This window comes from Ursus americanus, chromosome 22 (assembly GCF_024610735.1).
Source record: "Ursus americanus isolate L20-20 chromosome 22, mUrsAme1.1.p, whole genome shotgun sequence".
In the NCBI taxonomy this organism is placed as follows: Eukaryota; Metazoa; Chordata; class Mammalia; order Carnivora; family Ursidae; genus Ursus; species Ursus americanus.
Window position 1 is genome coordinate 53,377,764 of NC_142148.1, and position 12,125 is coordinate 53,389,888.

The window sequence follows — 12,125 nt, forward strand, 5'->3', positions numbered from 1 at the left end:
CTTAAAGGATGAGAAAGAATCTATGTCTCAGTCCTTTGGGACTGCTATAACAAAAATACCATAAACTGGGTGGTTTATAAATAGCAAGCACGTATTTCCCACAGTTCTGGGGGCTTGGAAAGCTAAGATGAAGGCACTGGCGGATTCGGTTTCTAAGGGCTGGCTTCCTCAGAAGACTGCCTTCTCACTGTAACTGCACATGACAGAAGGGTCAAGGGATCTCTCTGAGGTCTCTTTTATAAGGGCACTAATCACATTCATCTCCCAAAGTCCCTAATACTATCACCTTCAGGGTTATGATATGAACATATGAATTTGGGGAGAGCTTTCCAAGCAGTGAATGGCATATACAAAAGCCCATGTCAGTAAAACTGACAAATTCTAGAAACTCTAGGAGTGAAATATGGTGAAGGTGATGTTATGAGTGAGGTGGAGAGGAGCAAGGCAATCACAGTTTCATGAACAGAAATTTCAAAATATTAGAATAAATGTAAATTGAAACTGTATGTGAGATAGAATTTTTCAAACAGTGGATTGGCAAAGATCCCCAGGTTTGTAATGATTCCACTGGGAAAAATATGGGGAAACCCACACTCCTATACATTATTGTGGGTGTGTCTGTACAACGTCTAAGGAGCAATTTAGCCATATGTATCTAATATTTAAGAGAAAAAAGGGAGAGGGGACATATTCTTTACCATAGAAGTTTTAAGAATTTTTCCTATACATATACCCACACATGCACATAAAAATAGTCCTCTAGGATCCTATAGCATTATTCATGAGAGCAAGCATCTGGAACAAGGGACCATATGAGCTAACTGCTGTAGAAACAACCAAGTCTCAGCAGTTTGACCTGAAGAAGGAGGGCGGCGCCCAACCAGGTGGTCACGGTGAGGACATGCCCCGTACCCAGTCCTGGTCTATGTATGTTGTCTCTACATCCTGTCTGGTTAGCATGGACTGACTCTCAAAGGCGCCACCATCTTGACCACAGACTTAGGAACACCGTGGTCTTCAGGAACCCACTACTGCCCCTCCCAGGGTCTTCCCCTCCCCCGCCCCACACCACCTCGAGGTTGGATGGGTTTCGGAACCAGCGCCAGAAGAGGCACACGCACAGCTCATCGGCAGCCCAGCCACAAGGGAAGCTCAAGAGGCGGCGCCAGCGCTGGGTAGAGCAAAAGGGGACTGAGTGAGCAGACATCCGGCAGAGCCTACCACCATGATCCCTAAGTAAACCGGGAGCCTGCGTGGATGACTAACCCGTAGGAGCCGGCAGCCAACAGCGGCAGCTTCCAGGTAGAGTAGGAAAATGTGGGTCAACAACAAGAGAGATTCATTGCGCTGCCTATTCTGTTGTAGGTGCATTTTCTGTCACGTAATACCTTAAAAAAAGAGGGGGGGAGCTTTAGGTGTGGAGGGACCCCAGGTAAATTCAAAACTGCCTCAGGTTGGTCAAGGTCAAGGTTGTGAGGTTGTGGCGGTAACTCCTCGGCCAGCACCCCAGCCTGCCCTGCCGCGCAAAGGAACCCCTTAGAGCTGGGACGGGAGCCGAATCTGGCCGGCGAGGGCCGCACCGGGGCGCTGGAAGCCAAACAGGCCGAGACTCGGGTGACGGACGACACCAGCCGAACCTGGCCCGAACGGAACCACAAGACCTCCACAGCCAGGAAACACGGCCGCGCCTGCGCAGCGGAACCCGCCCCGCCCCGCCCGTACACCGCGCCTGCGCGCTGGGCCCCCAACGGCCCGCTCCGCCCGGCCTGTGACACGACGTGCACGTGGGCGGGGCTCTAGCTCCCGGGATCTGCCGGCTCGCGGCCTGTGGGCGGAGGCCCTGGTAACGCCGCCGGCAGCGAGGGCTGCGAAGCTTCCTCGGTCGCCCGCGCGCTCCCGGGAAAAGGAACCTCCCTCCGTGGTAGGGCAGAGGGGACCCTGCAGAGTAAGGGCGGGCGGGGGGCGCGTGTGGGGCTGGTGGCGTCCGCCGGGCCCGGGTAGTTGCACGTGGGCAGCCCGGCGTGCTGGAGGAAGGGGCCCCGGGGGAGGAGGGTCGGGGCCTCGGGGGTCCAGACCCACACACCTGTCAGCTGCTTGGTCTCCTGCGGCGGCTCCTGCAGGCGGACTCAGGGTCATTCTCACGCGGGTCTTCCCTCTTGCTGCCTTCCTGTGTCCTGGCTCCGTTAGTCTTCCCGGAGCTCTGGACTCCGCTGACCCGTGAGGGGAGCGATCCGTGTTCTGGAAACTGGGTGGGCCAGACAGCAAGGGTCTCTACCCCCAGGAAGCCTGGAGCTGCTGCACTCATTCATTCAGCGTTTGCTGACCCGCTCCCCAGTGCTGTGCCAGGTGCGGGAGATCCAGTAGGGACAGGACTGGCAAGGCCCCTTCCGTCCTGGGCCTCACAGCCCAGTAGGGAAGCTCAGGTAAACAGGCCAGACCGTGCCATTCTGACAGTACTGCAGATGTGAGGACAATAAAGTCCGACATTGCTGTGGTGACCAGAGGAAGAGCTCAAGGTGGTTCTGCCTGAGCTGAGGCATGAGCCAGCGGTGCTCCAGGCTACGAGAGAGAGACCCTAAGGTGGATAGAGCTGGACACCGGGCTCGACGACTCCCTTCAGTGGAAAGCCTTGAAGAGTCAGGAGAGTAAAAGAGAAGGGAGAGATGGGCAGGGGACCATGGAAGGAAGGTTGGTGGTTATCTTAAGTTCAGCTAGGAACCATAGAATGGTCTTAAGGGTTGGGGGAAAGCCTGAATTGTTTTTTTTTTATTATGATGAGCATAGTTCTCCATATCCCAGGTGTCCGTCCAAAAGAATCAGTCACCCGGAAGTGCCTGGGTAGCTCTGTTTGTCCCTCCATACACGTGTATTCCAGGACCATGCATACCAAGCCATACATCGTGCATCCTTCAGGATTCTGTGGAGGTCCTAGCCCATAGCCCACCCACCACCACCACCACCACCACCACCACCACCACCCACCACCCCCAGTGAAGGAATCTGAAACTCTAGGAGGGAGGATCCTTGGGGATAGGTGGATAGCAGCTATGATTACAAGGGCTTTCTGACCCGCTGTACAAGAGCCATGATGGATGGGGGATTAGGTTTTTTCTGGGGGAGGTTCTCCTGTCGGTGTTACCAATACATTAACAAGGTTCATGGTGCGGGGGGGGGGGGGGGGGAAGCATAGTAGTTTAAATCCAGAAATTGTTTTCTGTACCCCTTATTCCTTCCCTCGTAAGCATCAGTTGGCTAATATGATGTGTGTCTCTCTCCCTTGTGGAACCTAATATGGAAAACCAGAGAGGTGGACAACCATGTAAAGAGATCTGGAAGGTCTTCCCCACCCACTGTGTCTTGTGAAAAGGAAACAACCGGTGGTGTTAACAGGGCTGACTCATGTATGTGTACTTTTTTTCAGAGAAGGAGAGAAAAGTCGACTTAAACCTCCAGGAGAATAAGTAGTGGTTTGTTAATGTTTAATTTTGGATAGGTTTTTAGCATATGTGGCAATCATTTGCACACATGGCTCCTTTGTGTACTTTAACTGAAAACCTTGAAGAAACTGGCTAACAGATTGTGTGGCCACTGATCCAAATCAGATAAATCTTGTATTTCCAAGAGCTCACCTGTCTTCCCTAGCTCCTAGAAAGCTAGCTGAGGGATGGGGCAGGCACCTGCCTCCGGCACCACTGCTCCACACCCAAATTCTCTCTGACCTCGACTTCCACCTGACAGAGGGTAGTCCCCAAAAGGAACCAGGTGGGAGCAAGGTTTGCTGAGCCAAACCTCTGTCGGCCTTTGCACATCTTACATCTGCCCCACCCTACTCCCAACCTACTCCTTATTCCCCACCTGGTTTACCTGCCTTATAGCCTTGTTCTAGACTCTCTCTCTCCTTTAAAGGACAAAACTAAAGCAGAGTCATTTTCTTGAGTGGACCTCTAGGGAGGACCTGATTGACACATTTGCCCTGTGGTGTTAGTGGTGCCCATGGAAATGCGATTTGCTCCTCTGGAAATTGTCTTATAGTACTTAGTATTACTGAACACCTTAACCCAATGGAGTGAAACTGGCTTTTAGGTTTGGGCCTCCAGAACATGGAGATGCCTGTGGGCCAGGCTGTTCCTGGCTCTTTCCACCCTTAAATGTTATTTTCTGTTTGGACTCTGTTTATGTCATGCTGAGCTTCTTGGTGTGTAACTGTAATGATTATATGCATGTAATTTCATGTGAGTATTTTTTGGTTGTCTAAAGTAGAGTCTTAACATTGATAGGGAAAGTGAAATGATGGAGCACATTTGATTTGGAGACAGAAGTCATAAAGTCTTGTCTGTGCCTCGCCATATGCCAGCTGTGTGATTCCAGGCAAGTCTGCCTCCAAATATTCCCTGGCCCTTGGCACTGTTACATGGAAATAAGTTGTCTCTTGTGTGGTATACGTGCCGGCCTTGTGGGTCTCTGGTAACAGGGTATAGCATATGTAAAGGGTATTTTTTAGTGGGTAGACAAGTTTAATAAAGAGCAACCTTTGCGTCAAAATTTGTTATTCCACCTGTTAATTTTGATCACATAGGTCGTGGTTCTTAGACTAATATAGGACATGATAAAAGTTGATTATGAAAGGGTCTTATACCTGTGCTGCACTGGCCCACTGGTCAAGAGGGGCAGGAGAGCAAGCCAAAAAAAAAAAAAAAGAAGGATGTTAGTATTACTTTTGTGTCCTTATTATTCATCCTTAGATAGCTGTTTTAGAACATTGTCTATAAATACTTTTTGTTTAATGATCTCTTAGCAATGGAAAACTCTGGGTTATAGGAACCTAACAAAAGGAGGCCTGTGAGAAGGCTAGTTGTAGGATGAGCGCTAGCTGTCTGGGGACGGGCATTCCCCAGGTCACACCTCAGCCTCTGCTCATTCCTCGGTCTTCTCTCTGTCATTGATGTCTTCACTCCTGATCTTAGCTAACATCTTCTTAATGCAAATCATTTCTCAGGTCCCAACCCCAAACCTGCTATCTCACAAGGGTCAGTTCCATTTCTGACTGGTGTCCTGCTGTCATTTCAAACTTGGCATGTTGCAAACCTGGTCACTATTGTCTGCTGCCCAAATAGCCCCTTCCCAAATGGCCTACTTCTGTTGGTGGCCATCATCTGGGTCCTGCAGCATTGTTGATGGCTCCATCAGCTAGCCTCTCAGCTAGCCTCCTTCACCAGCAATATTGACTAAGTGGCTGCTGGGCTCTGGCCTTGTGTCGGGGTTGGAAGACCCAGGATGAGTGTGCTGGACCCTGTTTCTAGAGAGGCACTCTATCCAGAGGGAAGAAAGGCACAAATGAATAGCTCCACAGAGTGCTTACTTACGGAGTGAAAGCGTGCCAGTTTCACCGAAGAGCCCAAGAGAGAAGCCTGCAGCTGCCAAGGTTCAGAGTGGCAGTAAGCATCTTGGGTAGATTTTGTAGGGGTATGGAGAAAGGACCAATGGAACAAGATCTTAAAACAAAAAAAACGCTTAAGGCCGAAAGAATCTCAATAAGGCATGACCTGCTGCTGTTGTTGAGAGAGTGAGGCAGGACTGAAACTTTAAAACATTTGATGCAATGAGTAGGCCCAGCCCTCTTCCTTCTCCCCCCACCACTACCTTTAGACCTGTGCCCACAGCACTCTTTTATGTTACTTGCCTGGTCTCAGAGCCATTAAAGGATTTTTTTTCTTGTGATAAAATATATATAACATAAAATTTACCATTTCAACAGTTTTAAGTATACGATTAGTGGCATTCATTACATTCACATTCTGTGCACATCACAGCCATCCATCTCCAGAACTTTTCATCTTCCCAAACTGAATCTCTACACTCGTTAAACAGTAGCTACTCATTCCCTGCCTTACCCCACCCGCGGGAAGCTCTATTCTACTCTCTGTCTCTCTGAATTTGACTACTCTAGGTAATTCATATAAGTGGAATGTTAGTTTGGTTTTGACTGACTTATTTCATTTCGCATAGTGTCTTCAAGATTCATCCGTGTTGTAGCATGTGTCAGAGTTTCCTTCCTTTTTAAGGCTGAATAATAATCCATTGTGTACATACACCACATTTATCCATTCATCTGTCATTGGATTTTTGGGCTGTTTCCATCTCTTGGCTATTTTGAATAATGTGGCAGTGAACGTAGGTATGCAAGTATCTCTCAACACCCTGATTTCGGGGCACCTGGGTGGCACAGCGGTTAAGCGTCTGCCTTCAGCTCAGGGCGTGATCCCAGCGTTATGGGATCGAGCCCCACATCAGGCTCCTCCGCTATGAGCCTGCTTCTTCATCTCCCACTCCCCCTGCTGTGTTCCCTCTCTTGCTGGCTGTCTCTATCTCTGTTGAATAAATAAATAAAATCTTAAAAAAAAAAAAAAGACCCTGATTTCAATTCTTTTTCTGATATATACCCAGAAATAAGATGTTGGATCAATATGGTGATTCTATTTTTAGTTTTTGAGGAACTTCCGTACTGTTCTCCATCATGGTTCAACCATTTTATAATCCCACAGAGGGGGATGCCTAGGTGACGTAGTCGGTTAAGCATCTGCCTTGGGCTCAGGTCATGATCCCAGGGTCCTGGGATTGAGTCCCGCATTGGGCTCCTTGCTCAGCAGGAAATCTCCTTCTCCCTCTCCCTCCCCCTCTCTCCCTGCTTGTGCACACACTTTCTTTCCTCTCTGTCAAATAAATAAAATCTTTAAAAATATATATATAATCCCACAGAGGTTCTAATTTCTCCACATCCTTTCCAACACTTGTTATTTTTTGTTGTGTGTGTATGTGTGTGTGTGTGTGTGTGTGTGTGTAGTGGCTATCCTCATGGGTTTGAGATGATATGTCATTGTGGTTTTGTACATCTAATGATTCGTGCTGTTGATTTTCATATGCTTATTAGTCATTTGTGTATCTTTAAAGACCTGTGTATCCAGATGCTTTGCATGCATTCGTGCTATGAATTAAGTTGTTTGGGTTTTTTGTTGTCAACTTTTAGTTCTCTATATTCCAGATATTAATCCCTAATCAGATATGATTTGCAAATATGTCCTCCCATCCTGCAGGTTGCCTCTTTTCTCTGTGGTTAGTATCCGTTGATGCATAAAGGTTTTTGTTTTTTTGTTTTTGTCATATTTGTCTTTTTGCTTTTGCTGTCCTATTTTTGCTTCTGATACTTATCCAAGAAATCATTGCCAAATTCAGTATTACAAAGCTTTTCTACTATATTTTCTTCTAGGAGTTTTATAGTTTTAGGTTTTATAGTTAGGTCTTCAATCCATTTTGGGTTAATTTCTGCATATGGTGTAAGGTAAGGATCCAACTTCAGTCTTTTTTAGGTGGATATCCAGTTTTACCAGCACCATTTGTTAAAAAGATTGTCCTTTCCCCTATGAATGGTCTTGGTACCCTTATCAAAGATCATTTTACCATGTCCATGAAGGTTTACTTCTGGGATCTCTGCTCTGTTCCATTGGTCTTTGTGTCTGTCTTGATACCACTACCACAGGTTGTTTATTACTGTGGCTTTATAGTATGTTTTGAAATCAGGAAGTATGAGGCTTCCAACTTTGTTCTTTTTCAGGATTGTTTGGTGATTTGGGGTACCTTGAGATTCCTTATATATTTTAGGATTTTTTTTTCTGTCTCTGCAAAAAAAAAAAAAGTCGTTTGGATTTTTATAGGGATTGCATTGAATCTGTGGACCACTATAGCTAGTATTGATACCTTTATCAAGTTTTTCCATCCATAAACACAGGATAGCTTTCTATTTATTTGGCTCTTAATTTTCTTTCAGCTGTTTTGTAGTGTTCGGGGTACAAGTCTTTCACCTCCTTGGTTAACTTTATTCTTAAGTATTTTATTCTTTTTGATGCTATTGTAAACAGTTTTCTTACTTTCTTTTTCAAATTGTTCATTATAATGGATAGAAACAACTGATTTTTGTGTGTTGATATTATGTCCTGTAACGTTGTTGAATTTATTAGTTCTAACAGTTATTTTCCTTTCCTGTGGAATCTTTAGGGCTTTCTACATGTAAGATCATGTAATCTATGAACAGATAATTTTACTTCTTCCTTCCCAATTTGGATGTCTTTTATTTCTTTTTCTTTCCTAATTGGTCTGGCTAGAACTTCCAATACTATGTTGAAGTGTTGAAAACAGACATCCTTTCTTGTTCCTGTCTTTAAAGTAAAAGTTTTCAGTCTTTCACCACTGAGTATGACGTTTAGCTGTTGGGTTTGCATATATGGCCTTGATTACATTGAGGTAGTTTCCTTCTATTCCTGTTTGTTGGTTGTTTTCATTATGGAAGAGTACTGGATTTTATTAAATGTTTTTTCTGCATTGATTGAGATGATCATATCAATTTTCCCCTTTTTCTGTTTTTTTTTGTTTAAAAGATTTTATTTTTACTTATTTATTTGAGAGAGTGTGTGTGTGAGCAGGGGAGGAGCAGAGGGAGAGGGACAGGCAGACTCTGTGCTGAGCACAGAGTCCAATGCAGGGCCGGATCTCACAACCCCAAGATCATGCATGACCTGAGCCGAAATCAAGAGTCAGATGCTTAACCGACTAAGCCACCCAGGCTCTCCCTCCCCCTTTATTCTGTTAATGTGATACATTTGCCTTGATGGATTTTTAAAATCTTGAACCATCTTTGTATTCCAAGAATAAATCCCACTTGGTCCCTTTGCTATGTGGTTGATTTCAGTTTGCTGCTATTTGTTGAGGATTTTTACATCAGTATTCATAAGGAATGATGGTCTGTGTTTTTTTATAGTGTCTTTGTCTGACTTTGGTGTTAGCGTAATGCTGGCCTCATAGAATGAGTTAAGAAGTGGTCCCTTCTCTTCATTTTTTGGGAAGATTTTGGAATTCTTCTTGAAATGTTTGATAAAATCAGAGGTGACCAACAAATCAGTATTCATTTGGTCCAGAGCTTTCTTTGTTGGGAGATTTCTGATTACTGATTTGGTCTCCTTACTTGTTATAGGTCTTTAGATTTTTTATTTGTTCTTAATTCATTTTGGTAGGTTATATGTTTCTAGGAATTTGTTGATTTCATCTAGATTATCTAATTTATTAGTGTACAGCTGCTCATAATACTCTCATAAGCATTTTCATTCTATAAAATCAGTAGTAATGTTCCTTCTTTCATTTCTGATTTTAGTTATAATTTGAGTCTTCTCTCTTTATTCTTTAGTCAAGACAGCTAAAGGTTTCAGTTATGGTGATCTTTTCAGAGAACCAACTCTTGGTTTCATGGACTTTTCTCTATTGTTTTTCTATCCTCTATTTATCCTGCTTTAATTTTTATTGTTTCTTTTCTTCTAGCTTTCTGTTTAATTCTTTTTTGGGGCACATGGGTGGCTCAGTCAGTTAAGCGTCCAACTCTTGATCTCCACTCAGGTCTTCATCTCAGGGTCGTGAGTTCAAGTGCCATATTGGCCTCCATGCTGGGTGTGGAGGCTACTTAAAAATAAATAAATAAAAATTAAAAATGTTTAAAAATAAGGAGGTGGGTGGGGGGATGGGGTAACTTAGTGATGGGCATTAAGTAGGGCACCTGATGTGATGAGCATTGGGTGTTATATGCAACTGATGAATCACTGAACACTACATTTGAAACCAATGATGTACTGTATGTTGGCTATTTGAATTTAAATTAAAAAAAAAAGAAAATGTTTAAAAATAAATAAATAAATAAATTGTTATTTTTCTAGTTCCTTAGGGTATACAGTTAGGTTAGGTTGTTGGTTTGAAATCTTCTCTACTAATATAAGCATTTACAGTTATAATTTTCCCCATTGGTACTGCTTCCACTGTATTCCATTTGTTTTGATATTTGTGTTTTCATTTTCATTCGTCACAAGATATTTTCTGGTTTCCCTTTTGATTTCTTTTATGACCCATTGGTTGTTTAAGAGTGTGGTGTTTAGGGGCACCTGGGTGGCTCAGTTGGTTAAGCATCTGCCTTTGGCTCAGGTCATGATCTCAGGATCCTAGGATCAAGCCCCATATCACCCTCCCTGCTTAGCAGGGGAGTCTGCTTCTCCCTCTCCCTCTGCACTCCCACCCCCGCTCATGCTCTCTCTCTTGTTCTATCTCAAATGTATAAAATCTTTAAAAATACAAAAAGAGTGTGGTGTTTAGATTACATGTGTTTGGGAGTTTTCCAGCTTTCCTTCTCCTGTTAACTTCTAGTTTCACTCCATTGTGATCAGAAAATATACTTTGATTGTGATCTTTTAAAATATATTGAGACATGTCCTGTAACCTCTCATATCATCTGTCCTGAAGGATGTTGCATGTGCACTTGAGAAGAACATGTATTCTGCTGCTGTTGGCTGGTCTGTATGTGCCTGCGTGGTCTTTAGTATTGTTCAGGTCCCCTATTTCCTTATCGATCTCTGTCTGATTTTTCTATCCTTCATTGAAAGCAGGATACTGCATTCTGTTATTGTACGACTGTCTGTTTCTCCTTTCAGTTCTGTTTGCTTCATATATTTAGGAGCTCTGGTGTATATGTTGATAATTATTTTATTTTACTGGTGACTTGACCCTTTTATTATTCTACTATGATACAGTGTTTTTATTTCTTGTGACAGCTTTTGATTTAAAGTCTGTTTTATCTGATATTAGTATAGCCAGTCTACTCTCTTTCGGTTCCTCTTGTCATGGAATCTTTTTTCATCCTTTTATTTTAAGTCTATATGGGCCCTTAGATCTAAAGTAAGTCTCTTATAGAAGCATCTGGTTGGATCTTGTTTTTTTTATCCATTCAGCTACTCTATGCATTGTGGTTGGGGAGTTTAATCCTTTTACATTTAAAGTACTGACAGGGGAGAACTACTTTTGCCATTTTATTTTGTGTATGTCTTAGCTTTTTTTGTCACTCATTTCCTCCATTATTGCCTTTCTTTGTATTTAATTGATTTTTTTTATAGGGATAGTATTGATTCCCTTCTCATTTCCTTTTGTATATATTTCTAGGTATTTTCTTTGTGGTTACCACAGAGGTTACCTATAACATCCTACAATTATAACAGTCTATTCGAAACTTTATCCCAGCCTCGCTTGAATTGCATATGATACTCCTTTATATCTGTATGTCTCCCTTATTTGTTTTTGATGTCACAACATTTGTCTTTTAAATCCTGAAGAAAATAAACAGTGGAGTTATAAACCAAATATACAATAATACTGGTTGTTGTATTTGTCCATGTATTTAACTTTACTGGAGATCTTTATATTTTCTCATGGCTTTCAGTTACTGTCTAACATCTTTTCATTTCAGCCTATAGCTTTTGTTATGGGGCAGGTCTATTGGTAACGACCTCCCTCAGCTTTTATTTATCTTGGAATGCCTTAATTTCACCTTCCTTTTTGAAGGATTTTACTGAATACAAAATTCTCGATTGACAGATTTTTTTCTTTCAGCCATTTGAATATATCATCCCACTGCTTTCTGGCCTCCAGAGTTTCTGCTGAGAAATGAGTTGATAATCTTAAGGATCCTTTGTACGTGATGGATTACTTTTCTCTTGCCGCTTTCAACATTATTTTTTTCTGGGTTTCAACAGTTTGATTATAATGTGTCTCAGCATGAGTCTCTGGGTTTATCCTTGGAGTCAACCTTTATTTCTGTCTCTCCTCTCTTCTGGGACTCCTATAATGTGCCTGTTGGTCCCTTTGGTGTCGCATAAATCCCTTGAGCTCTGTTCACTTATGCCTTTTTTTTTTTTTTTTTTTGCTCTTCTGACTCAATAATTTTAATGTCCTTGTTCAAGGTCACTGGTTCTTCTGCCGCTCAAATTTGCTGTTAAGCCCCTCATGAATTTTTCAATACAGTTACTGTACTTTTCAGCCCCACAATTTGCTTGGTTTCTTTTTACAATTTTTATCTCTTCTCATTTTGTTGTCCTATATCATTTTCCTACTTTCTTTCAGTTCTTGTGTTTTCTTTAGTTCTTTCAGCATATGTAAGACAGTTGTTTTAAGTCTTTATCTGGTACATCCAATGCCTGTGTTTCTTCAGGGACAGTTTCTGCCACCTTTTCTTCCTTTGAATGGGCCATTTTTTCCTGTTTCTTTAT

The 12,125-nt window shown here is 43.0% G+C and overlaps 1 protein-coding gene across 2 annotated transcripts in view; it reads left to right on the forward strand.

Moving 5' to 3' along the window:
* Positions 1–1,774: 1,774 nt before the first annotated feature.
* Positions 1,775–12,125, forward strand: part of ENTPD6 (ectonucleoside triphosphate diphosphohydrolase 6) — a 53,427-nt gene continuing 43,076 nt past the window's right edge. Inside the window, exon 1 of one of the 2 annotated variants that reach the window (XM_045810885.2) lies at positions 1,775–1,921. The gene's annotated coding sequence lies outside the window, so the exon portion shown is untranslated. The remainder of the gene's footprint in view (positions 1,922–12,125) is intronic. The other variant, XM_045810886.2, reaches the window with a different exon arrangement.